The following is a 15,207-nucleotide window of genomic DNA, read 5'->3' as shown; positions in this document are numbered from 1 at the left end:
GGCCAAGAGGTGGAGAGTGCAGACCATCGAAGGAGACAGGCTATACCCGTTGTTGGTCAATGCAGGGGATGCGCAGAGAAAGAGCACGGAGGATGACGACAGTGAGATAGACGACAGCCTGATAGAGAGAAATCGTCGGAGAGACCACCTCCATATAATCCTGAGATAGAGGGGAGTCCAGCACCAGCAATGGGCAGAGAAGCGTCTGTCGTGGACGGTGGCGTGCTAATGGAGAGCGGCTTGGGCCCCTTAGGGGACAGGTCCGGCTCGGTGGAAGGAGAGAGGGCACCTCAGCGTTCTCCTGAGACGAGAGTAGTGGGAAGATTTACGGTACAGAAGGTATGCAGGGAAGAGGGGGTTGATTCTCAGAGACTGCCAGACGCTCTTATGGTACCTGTCACCATAGGTCCCATAGTATCAGTGTACAATCCAGAACAGACACAAAGCGAGGGTCTGCCACAAATAGACAGGGAAAGAAGTACCAGCGAAGGAAGGAGTAATGTGGCGGACGGGTGGAGCCAATTGCCAAGGCCTATAGAAAGGAGCACCCCTTTGGCAGCATCGGCAGATTCATCTGGAGAGCAGGGGGGTTTGAGAGGACCGATTGATCTGAGAGGACCACGGCCAAGGTCGCTTAGGGAATTAAGGCCAGATTTGAGGATGTGGGAGACGGTTGTGGATACCCAGAGCGACAGGTCGAGGGACGATTTTGGGCATGGAAGTCAGGAAAATAGGGGGGTGCCTCACTGCACGTCTAATGGAAGCAGGCACGAATGGGACCGTGGGAGTGAGGAGAATAGGGGAGTGTCCACCCATGCACCTAACGATAAAAGACAGGAGTGGGACCGCGAAAGTTGGGAAAGAGGAAGGGTTCCACATAACACACGAGGGAGTCAAGATTGTAAAGGGAGGGACTCTAGTGGAACCTCTGGTCAAGGTACATTGAGGGTGGCAATAAAGGCAAGGAGAATTGATGTGATGAGACTTAAATCAGAGGTGGAGGAAATAGTGGAAGGCACCTTGCCACTGGAGAGAATAGAACTCTATGAACCAGATGAACTGTTGTTTGTAGCGAAAGATGTTACCCGAAGGGCTAGGACAGCTCATGAGAAACTATCTGAATTAGCGAACAAGTATGCTGTGGATTTGACAAGGACGAAAGCCTTACAGGGTGGCCATAGGTTGCAGTACTCGGACCAAGATCTAGAAGAAAAGAGGGTGATCGGATTATAAACCCACATCAGGGAATTGATTGTGGGACTCCGAACATGGGTCCAATTGGACAAATGGGAGGAACGGTGGTCAAAGAAAAAGAGCGTTAGACGGAGCGCTATTGAGACATCTCCGGGAGGGGGGTTGCTGAATGTGGAGGCGTACCCCTTGCTGGAGGTGGCTCATGGGGATATGTGCATGTACCCTGGAGTAGGGGAGATTTGGCTGCCTTTACGAACACATTTCCGAAGTTGCTTGAGAGTCCAGTGGAATGGTACAAGCAGGTAGAGAGGTTCGTTAAGCTATCAAAGGTACTGTGGATTGATCTGAACACACTGTTTGACATTGTGGTTCCAGGAGACCTGTGGATAGCATGTAAGGTCAGTGTTGAATGGCCCACAGTGGAGCCAGAAAGGGATACTGCCACGAACGGACCCTCACCCAGGGTGATGATAAAATATGAACAGTCGATCACGTGGTTGAAGACTAAGGTACCACCACAGGACATCGACTGGGTGAAAATAGATCGGACTAGGCAGGAACCGAAGGAGACAGTTCATGAGTATTACGAGCGGTTATTGCAGATATTCAAGCAGTACAGTGGATTGGATGTGATGGATCCAAAGGACATGGGACAGTTTGTGTCCAAGTTTGTTCTGGGATTGAGACCTGATATCTGTCTCATGATACAACAACATTTAATTTGTTGGCAGAACAAGCCTCTGGACGAGATGCGAGGTACTGCTGTGATGAGATAGACTCTAAGACAAGGAAGCTTAAGGATAAGCTGATGTTAGTCCAGATGCAACCGGGAGGACAGGGTCAGTTAGGAAATTGAACATTAGGAAGAAAATCGGGTGGTCAGGGACAGTGAGGACGGTCCAAGGCCAAGGATAGACCTAGCGACTCTGAAAAAGACAACTAAGTGTCATCAGTGTCATGAGGTCGGACATTGGAGCCGCGAGTGTCTCCATAACCCGGAAAACCAAGTACAGGAGGAAGAGGAGGAGGAGGTTCAGGCCCCTCCGGCGCCGAAAGTAACCGTAGCCAATTTCAAGGCGGCTAAAGGGGGGACTTCAGCTCCTAGGGCTCCGGTTCCCCAACCACCGAAGATAGTGGCAGGGAGCAAGGTCTACCAGCAGATGCCTTTCATAATTGAAGGGGACGAGTACTATTACTTTGACCCAGTGACAGGACGGTGCCTGAGTGGAGAGGAAGACTGTACCCTCGGGGCAGTACTGGAGGTAGACCAGAGGGGACCATTTGTAGAGGCAGATGTAGACGGACATCCTACCACCTTTTTGGTTGATACTGGTGCTACCCGTTCTACTGTACGGTCTGCAGTAGTCCCTAACCTACCTCTTTCCGGACAGACTATCCAAGTCGTAGGAGTTGCAAACAGGAGGATGACGAACCCACTGACTGAGCCGGTCCCAGTAAAGAAAGGAAATTTCAGAGACAGACACCAGTTCGTGGTGTGCGATTCCAGCCCTGTGTGTCTGTTAGGAAGAGATCTCCTGTGTAAACTCAATTGTACCATCTACTGTACACCCAAGGGAGTGGAGTTGCAGACAAATGATGATGATGCTGCCTTTAAGGTTGCGAATACGCATGTGTGCATAGAATTGTATCCTGCGTTAACGGTGGAGGAACTCCCCTGGGATTTGAGGGATACAGTCAGACAGGAGGTGTGGGACTTTACAGGAGAGGAGATCGGTTTGATCAGAGGAGTAGAGCCAGTTAAGATTCAAGTAAAACCGAATGCCGAGTTTCCAAGAACACCCCAATACAAGTTGACACCGGAAACTATTGCAGGAATAAAACCTGTGATCGAATCCATGATTAGACAGGGAATTCGGAAGGAAGTCATGGGCAGTCCATGCAACTCCCCGATCATGGGCTTGCAGAAGCCTAGCGGGAAGTTCAGGATTGTGCAGGATTTGCGAAAGGTGAACATAGTTGTTCCCTGCTGTCCAGTGGTACCGAATCCATCAGTGATATTGTTTCAGATACCGTTCCAGGCTGAGTGGTTCACTGTGATTGATCTGTGTCAAGCTTTCTTCTCGATACCATTGCATGAGGAGAGCCAATTTCTTTTCGCGTTTAAGCTGGAAAATCGTGTTTTAACGTGGTGTCGTATCCCTCAAGGGTATACAGAGAGCCCATCGATCTTTAATCAATAGCTGAAAAGGAATCTTTAGAGTCTAGTACTACCGCAGAACTCGGTTCTCGTACAGTACATAGACGACCTCCTTGTTGCGTCAGAGACAGAAGATGCTTGTAGAATTGACACCATTGCCTTGTTGAACCATTTGGCAGAAAATGGGCACAAGGTATCCCCCAGCAAGTTACAGTACTGTTTGTCTGAAGTACAGTATCTGGGTCACAGGATAGAGAAGGGGAAAAGGAAAGTGTCGCCTGACAGGATAGAGGCAATAATGAGAATGATGGTGCCCTCGACCCAGAGAGAGGTTAGAATGTTCCTGGGGATGGTTGGCTACTGTCATCAGTGGATTGCCAATTTTTCCCTGAAGGCGAAACTATTGCAGAAACTGACGCACAAGGACGTGAGTGATCCGGTACCATGGGACAAAGACTGCATGATGGCTTTCCTTGAGCTGCGAGAGGACATATGTCGCGCTTCGGCTCTGGGAATGCCTGACTACAACAAGTCATTTTCATTGTTCTGTTGTGAGCCAGAGGGTTGTGCTTTGGCAGTCTTAACACAAGATCATGGAGGTGTCCGTAGACCAGTTGCTTACTTCTCCGCTACCTTAGATCCAGTAGCCGCAGCGTTGCCCGGATGTCTCAAATCCGTTGCCGCAACAGGTGTTAGCATTGAAAGGTGTGAAAGCATTGTGATGGGACATTCACTGATGGTACATGTTCCACACTCAGTAGAATTGCTGATGACCAGGACCAAAACGCAGCACTTGACCAATAATAGGCTCACACGCTATGAGCAGGTCATACTGGCCGCGGAGAATGTGACCCTTAAGAGGTGCTCGGTTTTGAATCCTGCTACGTTAATGCCATTGCCAAATGCTTTAGATGATGATTGTGAAGACCACGATTGCCTTGATGTGACTGAACTTTGCACCAAACCCAGACCGGATATTGTTGATGAGCCTTTGATGGACCCTGATGAAATTTACTTTGTTGATGGCTCATGCGTAAGAGACAATGCTGGTCAGTTGAGAGCAGCCTTTGCTGTCTGTACGATTCATGGGATAGTCGAAGCGGCCTGCCTGGAAGGAGTACACTCCGCTCAGGTGGCTGAGATAATTGCGTTGACACATGCCTGTTTGGCAGCCAACAAAATTCGGATCACCATATATACTGACAGCCAATATGGGTTCGGTGTGGTTCATGACTTCGGTCAGTTGTGGTCTCAAAGGGGTTACATGACATCGTCAGGTTCCCCTATCCGGAATGGAGAATTTGTCAGGTTACTGTTGGAGGCTTTGCAGGGTCCGCAGAGATAGCGGTGGTGAAATGCACGGCACATAGCAAGGGTACAGATTTTGTGTCCCTGGGTAATCGCTATGCTGATGAAGTTGCACGTTACTGTGCCGAGCAGGGATACTCATTTAATGAACAAGCTGTCGAAGGGGCACAGGGAAGGACCGAGTTAAACATGATACTTGAAGTGGCTGATACGTGGGATGAGTTGAGGAGCATGCAGGAACAAGCGTCAGACTACGAGAAAAAGGTGTCGCGGACAGCTGGTTGTGTCAAAGGAGAATTGGATCTGTGGGTTTCGGCTGATGGGAGAGCTGTGTTACCGAATGAGCTGGTGAGTCCGATGGCACGACAGATACATGGTCCTGTACACCTGGGAAGAGATGCAATGGTGCGAGTGTTCAGGCAGACTTGGTATAACCCAAAATCCCGCAGGTTCTACTCCTGATGGCTTTTTTTGTTGTTTTTTTTAAACTTTTTTTTATTGGTAGTATGCATGTGAGGATCAATGTAAAGACATCATATTACAAGCATCAATACAGTATATTGTTGCCCAGCTGTAAACAATAGCTTGGCGCCCTTCCCAGCTCATAGAGCGCTAGCCTTAGGAGGTGCCACAAAGGAGTTAATTTGACAATGAAACTCAGGCCATATTGCTGGTACAAGTTTTCTAGGGGCCTTTAATATCACACTATCACAATAGTCCATTTACAATTGTGTCCTGTGATCACATTACTACTTTTTTGATTTACGTTTTTCTAAAACGGAAACTAAACAAAACAAACAAACTTCTATCGCTATTTGACAGGTTATGGAGGAATGGGCCACCCTTCCTAGGTTGCAGTAGTATGTCTTTCTTCCGTATTTATACATGTTTCTAGTGTGTTGCAGTATCTCATGTCTCTGACCCCTATGCACAGTTGTGGGTACATCTGTGCGGGGGGATCGGTAGCTCGTGTGGGGGGTTACACCAACAACTGCACACTGGCTTAGGGAAAGTGCCACGCTGTTCAATACTGGTTTAGCTGCTATTTGTTATCACTGCTGCTAGCGCATTTCTGTATAGCGCGACCGCGCACATTGTCACTTGTTTTTAAACGTGCTCAACTGTTGTTAAATACCTCACGGCTCCGATATCTGTTTCTGTGACTCACTGGTCCACCACAGCATTCAAAGCTGCTTGTTGTGGAGGGAGGTTCACCCTCCTAACTTCCTGACTTCCGTGTGGCCAACAGGCTACACCCATCTTGAAATCAGCACTATACTTACTCTCCGCAGTTAGGGGGCAGACTATATTTAAATCAAGCATGGCGCTGACGTGCAGCGGGCGCCCCACTGGCACGCCGAAGGTGCGCCCAAGGCAAATCCGTCTGCGCCCGTCCGTGCCTATCCAGGACCAGGGGCCAGGAACCTTGCTCAAACTACCACACTCCCTGAAAAATCATTGACCTACACCAACACGGAGCTTCTAGCTTAAAGGTAGCAGCCCACCCACTGTGTAAACATTCTCTGAGTGTAGAACATCCACTGTGTTGTCTGGTCTGTTGGTTCATGAGAACGACCAGGGTACACCTCGCACAGGGATCGTATGCTAGGACTGCTCACTGTAAGGTCGTGAAAGTGGGACTAATTAATAGCATATCCCTACCCAAGCACGCTGTGGAAATTACACTTCTAATAGAGGAAGAGGAACTGGAGGTCCTATTTTTAACTGAAAGCTGTCTTAGGGAAAGTTCAGCCCCTGAAATCATAGAGGCCGTACCTAAGCGTGGGCGTAAAATCCGTTTCGCGGGTGAATTTGCGTATTATTGACAATTTCGCGATCCGCGAATCGCGCGAATTTACCCAATAATCCACAAATTCGCAAGCTACGAATTATTTTGCTTGGTCGCACTTGAAAAATACAATATCGCACGCCCGGCGTTGACTCTGAGCCTGCCATGTTGTTTTTCTCTTGGTTTTGCATGTGCTGCGCCATTTTCGATCTTGCTGCGTGATCGCTCGAGAGTTTTTCGAACGCAAGTACGTCATCGCGGCTTGCCATCTTGCACGGCGAGAGTTTGACAACGCGAGTACGTCATAAAGACCCGCGACGCCGCGCAGCTGACTTCCGGCAGGAAGTTTGAACAGCTCGTGTTCCAGAAATTGCAAAATTTGCAATTCTGCACAAGAAATCCACCGCAGGAAGCATAAACCTTGTGAAAATGATGATTTTGATCAGAATAACTCCTCAGATTGACATTTGGCTGACGTTTTGGTGCAGGAGTCCATTTTTTGGGGTGGGGGTGGGAGGAAGAAAGTGCCCCAGAGTCTCCAACTTCCTGTTCCTGTCCAGCAGGCTCCTCCCAGTGCTTTGTCCATGTTCTGATCACTTTTCATTTGGCTGTGGAGCTGGCAGGATTACTTTTTCTGGCTGATGGTGGATATTTGTATTTGAGGACTTTTTGGAGTTTGGAGTTTGGATCACTTTTGGACTTGAGATTTTACAAGTAAGTTGGTGTTGTTTGTTTGGGGCACTGCAGTTGAGGCAACTCCAGTTCTTAAACTTTTTTCACAACTTTAAGAAAATATGTATTGTGGTGGGTAGCTAGCCACAGTATCCAGTAGGCCCAGGGTTAGTCATGGGTGCATGATACAACTGTTTCTGTGATTTTTTTTAAACTTAATTCTCATTTATGTCATGGAATTTTAGCTCACTGTTATGTTGTTTTTTGTTTTAATTATGGGGTGCCTGTAAAGCCTCACTAGCCAGTAGGCCCAGGGGTACTCAGTGGTGCATGGACCAAGTCTTTCTGTGGGGTGTCTTGAATATAAACATCATTGAGGGCATGGATGGCATTGGATTGTGGTGATTTTTATGTGTTTTTCGATTTTTGGGGGTGTTGTTGGTGCCTGGCCATGTGGGTGGGGGCCATTTTGAGGGCTTGTACAGGCAGGGCCTGGCAATGTGGTGGGGGCCAAGGGGCCATTTTGAAGGCAGGCAGTGTGCTCAGGCCTGCACCCGTTTTGCCTTGCTTTCATCCATTATGCCCAGGGGTACTCAGTGGTGCATGGACCAAGTCTTTCTGTGGGGTGTCGTGAATGTAAACATCATTGAGGGCATGGATGGCATTGGAGTGTGGTGATTTTTATATGTTTTTCGATTTTTGGGGGTGTTGTTGGTGCCTGGCCATGTGGGTGGGGGCCATTTTGAGGGCTGGTACAGGCAGGGCCTGGCCATGTGGTGGAGGCCAAGGGGCCATTTTGAAGGCAGGCAGTGTGCTCAGGCCTGCCCCCATTTTTCCTTGCTTTCATCCATTATGGCCAGGGGTACTCAGTGGTGCATGGACCAAGTCTTTCTGTGGGGTGTCTTGAATGTAAACATCATTGAGGGCATGGATGGAATTGGATTGTGGTGATTTTTATGTTTTTTTCGATTTATGGGGGTGTTGTTGGTGCCTGGCCATGTGGGTGGGGGCCATTTTGAGGGCTGGTACAGGCAGGGCCTGGCCATGTGGTGGGGGTCAAGGGGCCATTTTGAAGGCAGGCAGTGTGCTCCGGCCTGCACCCATTTTGCCTTGCTTTCATCCATTATGCATAGGGATACTCAGTGGTGCATGGACCAAGTCTTTCTGTGGGGTGTATTGAATGTAAACATCAATGAGGGCATGGATGGCATTGGATTGTGATGATTTGTATGTGTTTTTCGATTTTTGGAGGTGTTGTTGGTGCCTGGCCATGTGGGTGGGGGCCATTTTGAGGGCTGGTACAGGGAGGGCCTGGTCACGTGGTGGGGGCAAGGGGCCATTTTGAAGGCAGGCAGTGTGCTCAGGCCTGTACCCATTTTGCCTTGCTTTCATCTATTATGCCCAGGGGTACTCAGTGGTGCATGGACCAAGTCTTTCTGTGGGGTGTCTTCAATGTAAAGATCATTGAGGGCATGGATGGCATTGGATTGTGGTGATTTTTATGTTTTTTTCGATTTTTGGGGTGTTGTTGGTGCCTGGCCATGTGGGTGGGGGCCATTTTGAGGGCTGGTACAGGCAGGGCCTGGCCATGTGGTGGGGGCCAGGGGGCCATTTTGAAGGCAGGCAGTGTGCTCAGGCCTGCACCCATTTTGACTTGCTTTCATCCATTATGCCCAGGGGTACTCAGTGGTGCATGGACCAAGTCTTTCTGTGGGGTGTCTTGAATGTAAACATCATTGAGGGCATGGATGGCATTGGATTGTGGTGATTTTTATGTGTTTTTCGATTTTTGGGGGTGTTGTTGGTGCCTGGCCATGTGGGTGGGGGCCATTTTGAGGGCTGGTACATGCAGGGCCTGGCCATGTGGTGGGGGCCAAGGGGCCATTTTGAAGTTAGGCAGTGTGCTCAGGCCTGCGCCCATTTTGCCTTGCTTTTATCCATTATGCCCAGGGGTACTCAGTGGTGCATGGACTAAGTATTTCTGTGGGGTGTCATGAATGTAAACATCATTGAGGGCATATATGGCATTGGATTGTGGTGATTCTTATGTGTTTTTCGACTTTTGGGGGTGTTGTTGGGGGCTGGCCATGTGGGTGGGGGCCGTTATGAGGGCTGGTACAGGCAGGGCCTGGCCATGTGGTGGGGGTCAAGGGGCCATTTTGAAGGCAGGAAGTGTGCTCAGGCCTGCACCCATTTTGCCTTGCTTTCATCCATTATGCCCAGGGGTACTCAGTGGTGCATGGACCAACTCTTTCTGTGGGGTGTCTAGAATGTAAACATCATTGAGGGCATGGATGGCATGGGATTGTGGTGATTTTTGAGTGTTTTTCGATTTTTTGGGAGTGTTTTTGGAGCCTGGCCTTGTGGGTGGGGGCCATCTTGAGGCCTGGTATAGGCAGGGCCTGGCCATGTGGTGGGGGGCAAGTGGCCATTTTGAAGGCAGGCAGTGTGCTCAGGCCTGCACCCACTTTGCCTTGCTTTCAACCATTATGCCCAAGTGCTACTCAGTGGTGCATGGGCCTAGTCTTTCTCTGGGGTGTCTTGAATTTAAACATCATTGAGGGCATGGATGGCATGGGATTGTGGTGATTTGTGAGTGTTTTTTTTACTTTTTGGGTGGTGTTGGGGCCTGGCCATGTGGGTGGGGGCCATCTTGAGGCCTGGTGCAGGCAGGGCCTGGTCATGTGGTGGGGGTCAAGGGGCCATTTTGAAGGCAGGCAGTTTGCTCAGGCCTGCACCCACTTTGCCTTGCTTTCAACCATTATGCCCAAGGGCTACTCAGTGGTGCATGGGCCTATTCTTTCTCTGGGGTGTCTTGAATTTAAACATCATTGAGGGCATGGATGGCATGGGATTGTGGTGATTTTTGAGTGTTTTTCGACTTTTTGGGGTGTATAACTGATGTTCCTCTGGCTTCCATTGCTTTTAAGTGCACAAGAGAACCACCAGTGCCAGGAAGAAATCCTGCAGCGGTGTGTGCAGCACGTGTGGCCACAGACAAGACAACTCTGCAACTCGTGCAACTGCGGCCTGCTGTTCTGACATCTCAAGAAGATGGCCCCAAAGAAAGTTGGCCGTAACGCCTCAGCAAAAAAAGTCGCCAGTGCCACTGCCAGTAAGAAGGAGCAGAAGAAGCAAGTGGCACCACCTACCAAGGAGACTGGTGTGCCCACCGAAACCTTTTTTGGGAAAAAAACGATGCCTGCAGCAGCAGCGGTGTCCGCCGGGGACCAAGCTGGAAGCAGCACCTCGCTTCAGTGGGCTCAGTGCCACCACGCCAAGTTAGGTCCAAGACCACCATGAGTGCTGCTGCGGCAGCGACTTTGGTTGTTGAATCACCATCTACCAGTGATCTTGGCTCATCACAAGAAAGTACCATCCAATCAACGCCGGCTGTAACTCAGTTGACGAGTGTTCAACAACCACAGCCACAAACACAGGTGCAAGTAGTACAAGCGCAAGTACATAGGCAAGGAGAGGCACAAGTACAGCCGCAAGGAGAGACGCAAGTAGAGGCGCAAGTACAGCCGCAAGGAGAGCCGCAAGGAGAGGCGCATGGACAGGTGCATGGAGAGGTGCGACTAGAGGTTCATGGAGCGGCACAACTGCCTACAACGCTTGTTCCTCCAGAAGTAGGGGCACATCAGGAAATTGCTATTCAAGAGGAGGGATCACCCGAGGATGCCACTCCTCCTGATGATGATTCATTGTCTTCCAGATCCCCAGCAAGAAAAAGGTCAAGGAGAGCTACTACTACTACAAGTTCTTCTTCAAGCCCCCTTCCTTCTGATGACCTTGATCCTGATTGGAAGCCACAAATGCAGTCTGAGAGTGAGGCACGCCATGATGAGTCGACAAAGGTAGCTAAGCCTAAAAGGAAGGCTCCCGCAAAGCTTCGACTTATGGCTGATGACCACGAACAAGAAGTGGTGTCTTCTGCTGATGAACAGTCTGACGATGACCCAGTCATCACAGACGTCACTCCAGCCCCAGCAGGCATGCAGCAGACAGACATTTTCACCCTATCCCGAATGGCTGCTGATTGGGATATGGGCGGCGTGGCACTGGTACCACCACTGTTAACTACAACACCAACACGACCTACAGCTTCTATCTTTTTTAGTCAGAAGGGCCGGCATGGACCTCCATCCAGCTCGACCTCAAGTACTGGTGCTGTAAGTGAACAACAGAAACAAATTCAGCCATGCTCATCCTCTACTTCATCTGGCATTTAAAGTCAAAGTAGCACCTCCACCACCAGCAGACATCACCCGTCCCCAGTTTGGGACTTCTTTACTGTTAGCGCAAAGGCGGAAAACATGGTCGTTTGTTCGATTTGTAAAGTATTAGGTAGTCGGGGTAAGCTTGGTACCAACTATGGTACCGGAGGCCAGAGAGGTCATCTCAAACAACACCACCCTATCCAGTGGGAAGCACACATGAGGAAGATCCAGGAAGGCAAAAGAAAAACAAATCCAAATGTATCCCTTGAGATTGCATCTGATGATGACGAGAATCTGATCGTGCAGGGGGGAAATGAAGAAGCGACAGACATTTTTTCTGGTTCACCCAGTTCTGTTGGCAGAAGCGCTGCAGTGGTATCACCCTCTACCCCTGCAACATCTATGAGGCACACTAAGAGTGTTGTAGAGACACCAATGCGAAAAACTACATCAATGGGCCTAACTGGTTTGAAGAGGTCATCATCATCATCACGTAAAATTATCCAGCCCACCATTAGCGGAATGTTCTGGTCGGAGGCGCCATTTGAACGCAACCACCCAACGGTACGTCTGTATAACGCAAAGCTGGCTAAAATGCTAGCGCTGGACCTTCTCCCTTTTTCTTTTGTGGAAGGAGTGGGGTTTCTAGAATTAGTAGCAACAGTCTGCCCTAAATGGAAGGTTCCTAGCCGGTCCTATTTTGCCAGAGTTGCCGTTCCAGCACTACATCAAGATATGCTGGAGGTGATTGGGGCAGCTTTGCAGAAGAGTGCTGTTCACACTATCCACTTGACAACAGACATGTGGACCAGTTGCCAAGCCCTTGATGACATGTGCATCACTGCACACTGGGTCTCTTTTGCAGGGTCTTTTGCAGGGCTTAGAGACAAGTCAAGTGCATTTGTTGACCTGGACACAGTTTTTCAAGCTTCTCGGAAACATGCAACATTAGCCATGTTTGCCATGGAGAAAACTCATACTGCAAAAAACATTTTGGATGAGTTTAACAGTAAGGTCTCTGAATGGCTGCAACCAAGAAGTCGCATAGTTGGTTATGTTTCCACGGATAATGGCAGTAATATAGTTATGCAGTGGGGGTGCGTCCATTGGGGGCGCTGGGGCGTTGCCCCACTAATGCCACAGCATTCAAATTCTTCATTCTACTTTTCCGACACTATCCAAATTCGAATTAACGTCGGAGAAGTAGAAGGAGGGACGCTGAAGAAGGTGGGAGGGGGCGGGGCTACTGCAGCACTCAGGGAGTTGAGTGACAGGCAGCAGCTGCGCACTACAGTCACTGCAAGAGTGCGCATGTTCATTTTCGGGCTGATCATTTTTATGATCAGCCCGAACATGCGCACTAGCCTTCCGCTTAAGAGACCGAGGGTTGCTTCATGCCGCAGCCCCGGTCTCTTAATGGGCAGGGAGGATCTCTGCCCTTAACCAATCCTGGTGCTGCCGGAGCAGCGTCAGTAGAGGGGTTGGCAGTGACATCTCGAGACTCGGCTGTTCCTATTTGTTAAAGAATAGCGCACGCATGGGACCCCGGCCCAGAAGCAGTCGTCCCGAGCAGAGGCGGCGCAGACCGGGTAAGTTTTGTTTGATTGTCTTTTACTTTTAAACTTCCCCGGCATCCCACATCTACCCCCACCTAACCCCGCGTGTCCCTCCCCCGAACCCCTCCCCACCGCCTCCGCGAGTATTGCTAATGTGGCCGGGATCAGGAAAGCAGCGAATGACGTGAGCGGCCTGCTCCTGGCACGTATGCTATTGATTAAAAAAACGCAAATAACATGAAGATGCTCGCACTTGCCGGAGTCCTTCTGAAATTCAAGCCCAAATAAGCAAATACTCTTCCTCTGATGTCATGTGTTTAAAAGCCGAGGCTTACAGTGAGCCTGGCCAGTGCTGCAGCAAAGGGGGTCACCCAGCGCAGGGATCACAGGACAGGGTCTTACTTAAAGCAGGGGCAGGGCCGGCTCTAGGCATGTGCAAGCTGTGCACCTGCACAGGGCCACCAAACCCCAGGGGCCACCACGCCAATATATATCCTTAATATATTAATCCTCTGAGGATGGATACATATTTGCGTGGTGGCCCCTGGCAGGGATTTGGCGGCCTCTGGCTCTGTTCCACTTCTAAACTCCCTGACCCCCTCCCCTCTTTACTGGCCTGCGCGCTCCGCCCCGCCCGGACCCCCTCATCCGGGCCCCCTACCTACGCTCCCTGCCCAGGGCCACCATGAGCCTAGAGCCGGCCCTGGCAGGGGGGTTCCTGCCCCTGGGAGGGAAGGGGGATTAGCAGGCTGTGATGGCAGCTGACATTGCGAAAGAGAAAAAGGAGAAGCCTGCCTTTCATATTACTGCTGGCATTTCTAACACATGACGGCCATTTCGTTGGTATATGTGGAGTCGGGAGAGTGTGAAAACAGCATTACATCACAAGTCCTCTCATCCCCGCGGCTGCCAGCAATGTATGCCAGAGTGATTAAAAAGCACCTGTGTGTATACAAATGTGAACCAGCAGCCAGCTAGCTTGCTTTCCATATTATAGCGGCCACAGCACTGCAGCGGAAAAAAACATCCCTATAAAATTTGGGAAGAGGAGAATGGTACTGCCCCCCAAAACAATAAAACCGCAAGGCTGAAATGCCCAACATCTTTTGTAGAAAGTGGACGGATGTTACCCAGTTATTATTAGGGCTGGATCCTGGACCTGTGTTAATGCCACTTCACACATAGTGTTGAATCTTGCCTTTCCAAAACACAAGACACATTAAAGCCATACTATGCCTCTGCGCTGCAAAGCCAGGTGCATTTCCATACTCAGTAACCATCATCACGATCAAGGGGTTGAAGAGCATGCACCGGTTCAGCACTTGTTCATACCCAAAACCATACTGTTCAGCTGTTTACATACATGTACTTACCATGTACAACTACATGCAGTATTCTGTGTACTAAGATTTATATTTCAGAAAAGAATCATGCACAGCCTTCTCAACTATTACAGAACTGTGATCAGTATTACAGCATGCACCCTGCCTACGAGCAGTTATTTAGTGTTTCCTTGACTAATGGTGGTGGGAGGTGCTGGGTGCTCCGAGGAACACCTAGTTTGTATTTCTGTGTGGTCTTTTGTCGTGTTCCATGGCTTGGGTTACATTCTTACTTCACTGGGGCTTTTTATCTGTCTTGCGCATCTACTGCTATCTAAATGGTGTCCTATTCGGTGAGGGCTGCCAATTATTTCTATTGAAACTATCACCATATTCTCTGAAAATGGTGGTGTCCTGTTATTGTTTGGTTGCATGTTCTGAATATGTGGTGTTTTATTAGTTCTTGTATACATTTATTTTTGATGTGCAGCCATGCATGCCTATAAAACGCCATACTAGTTGCTTTAACCAAAACCTATTTCCAAAGGTTAAATTAGATCTGTACTATAGTTAAAGGAGTAATTACCGGTATCTCAAGATTGATATGCTATGATTTATGAATGTATGTGGCACTAATTAAAAAAAACTTCGAATACGCATTGAATTAACAAAAAGGCCCTATGAATTGCAGAAAGAGAATTAAATCAGACACAATACTTACTGAAAGCATATGACAAAAGTTGTGAAAAACGTGACTTCAGTTTTGAACGCGAAAAAGTGACTCGGCCAACTGTCGGAAAACAGGACTCTTTCCTAAGTAAATGTATGCACACAACTGAGGCACATGGAGAGGCCGAGGGCTGCTGCCTGGGTCATTCCCAGCACTGTAGGGGAACAGCAGGACAGTCACCAGAAGTCTCAACAGACATCTGACAAGCACTTGATTCAAGTGCTCGACTGAGCCCACACTTCTCATCTTGGCCCT

Source organism: Lissotriton vulgaris, unplaced genomic scaffold (assembly GCF_964263255.1).
Source record: "Lissotriton vulgaris unplaced genomic scaffold, aLisVul1.2 SCAFFOLD_712, whole genome shotgun sequence".
NCBI classification, from domain to species: Eukaryota; Metazoa; Chordata; class Amphibia; order Caudata; family Salamandridae; genus Lissotriton; species Lissotriton vulgaris.
The sequence above is the reverse complement of the archived record's forward strand: the minus strand, read 5'-3'. Positions refer to the sequence as shown.